Source organism: Microplitis mediator, chromosome 7, assembly GCF_029852145.1.
Source record: "Microplitis mediator isolate UGA2020A chromosome 7, iyMicMedi2.1, whole genome shotgun sequence".
Taxonomy (NCBI): Eukaryota; Metazoa; Arthropoda; class Insecta; order Hymenoptera; family Braconidae; genus Microplitis; species Microplitis mediator.
This window is the reverse complement of record NC_079975.1, coordinates 9,292,020-9,294,211: the sequence shown is the minus strand read 5'-3', so window position 1 is coordinate 9,294,211 and position 2,192 is coordinate 9,292,020.

The window sequence follows — 2,192 nt, the reverse complement described above, 5'->3', positions numbered from 1 at the left end:
TATCGATTTTGAATGATAACTACGACTTCACAATCCTCAACGAATGAAAAGTTATATTTCGGACTTTGAAAAATTTTTAATAGCAAAAGGGAGGGGAGAGAATACGACGAATTCGTTAATGAGACTTTTGAGGTTCAAATGCGGATAAAATTATTCCTGTATGTTTTGGGTATTTTGAGGCTCTAATCCAGATTATGTTATTCCAATTTAGTCCTCAAAGTGGTAAAATGGGTCGTAACTACTACTTTGAAGACTAAACTAGGATAACTTTCCATACTGTTGTCAATCTTAAAATTCTAAATCAACCCTCAAAAACCTCATTGAGAACTTTGAGACTTAAATCTGAATCTGATTTTTGACTCAGGGATTGAGATAAAATCCAGATCACTCCGAAATCACTCAGATCAAAAAGCAAACTCCTTATTTACTCCGCATACAGAGTGATTTTTTTTTTAACTCCGGAACTCCGAGTAACGAAGTGAATTTGGATTCAAATAAAATTCTTAATCACTCCGAATTCCCTTCCAATTTTTTACAGTGTAGTAAAACCGAGTCATGTTGGCTACCTGGAGAAATTCAAATAAACATATGCAAAAATGATTAAGGTCATAATAAAATTGACGATGATTATATCATAAGCTACGGTTACCATTGTAAATTTTGCTATGGTCATAGTAATTTTTGCATGTGTTTACTTAAATTTCTGTAAGGTGGCCACTATCGCCCGGCTTTACTATGACACCGTAGCATTTAAAACAGGAATAATTTCTGTGTGTAGAATTTTAAATAATTCAAACATTAGTTTAATGATGTTTGTAGTATAATTTCTTGACTTGTTAGGATGAATGTTTTTTTCTAGCTATTTTTCCCATCAGAATTATACACATATATATAGTCTTATTTATGAAAACAATTATAACCATAACTTGTAATACTATATTTGATTATCTACATCTCAATACAATAATTTTTTCTTTAAAAGGTAGTATGTAATTATTATTCCCACTTTTTCTGAAATATATATACATATATACTTTTTATGAAATTGTTAAAAGAAACATTGTTTTCATAAATCAAATTTTACTTGTTTATAAAAATCATTTTTTCACAAATTTACATTACAGCGATTCTAAATTAGCTTCAATAATTATCACGGTCATTTACACGTTAGTATCTATTGCGCAATAGATAATTAAAGTACTCGACCAGTTAACAAAAGTTAAAAAAAAAATCAAATTTACAGTTTGTACACAGAAAAAAAAAATTCTCGACTAAAGGTAAATATTCTTGATTCAAGAAAATTTTTTTGGAGACCTAAATTTTCTCAGATAAAGTAGAAATCTTCTCCGACTAAAACGAATTTTTTTTAACCAAGACAAATTCTCTTGGCTCAAGAAAATCTTGACTTGGTTCCCGAAAACGTTTGTCTTCAAAAATATGTTCTTGACTCAAGATAACTTTTTTTTCTGTGTATCTTACCTATTTAATATTTTTAAAATAAAAATTTTTCTCTGAATATTACCATTGTAGTAAAAGATAAAAAAAAATTATATACGTGAACATAATTATCAAAGAAGCAATTAAATAATTTGATACTCTCAAATTAATAGTAATTGTATCCTGTAATTATATACATCTGTCACTTATTTTTTATTTCAAGAGTTTATAAAACCTCTGAGTTAAAAATTTTTAATACTTCATTTGTAGTCATAAGATTTTAGTCAAAGTAATTTACATTTTAATGTCGATTAGTTTATCGTCAAAAAAAATAAAAGTCCTTGTCGCTAAATAGTGCGAGGAAAGTAGCACAATGTATGTCAAGAAACTTATTCAAGGATCAACAGGGAACACTCTATCTATACCTCAATTTCAAAGGTATGATATTTATAAATAAATAATGATATTAATATGAATTATTTTTGAAAACTACAAAATAGTCGTATTTATTTATTAATTTTTGTAATAAATCAAATTTTTGATTGATAAAATTTAAATGTTATTTTTTATGCTCGAAAGAAATGTTGCGTGTAAATTTGAATGTACCGAGAAGATGATACAAAAATCTTTGATAAATATGAAGGTGTGCCATTTGAAACAAATACTTGTTGTGTGGTGAGAGTAGAGTAAAAAAACAAGTAAAGAATAAACTGCTGGTGGGAGGGATAGTTCGTTTAAATACAGTAGAGAAGTGC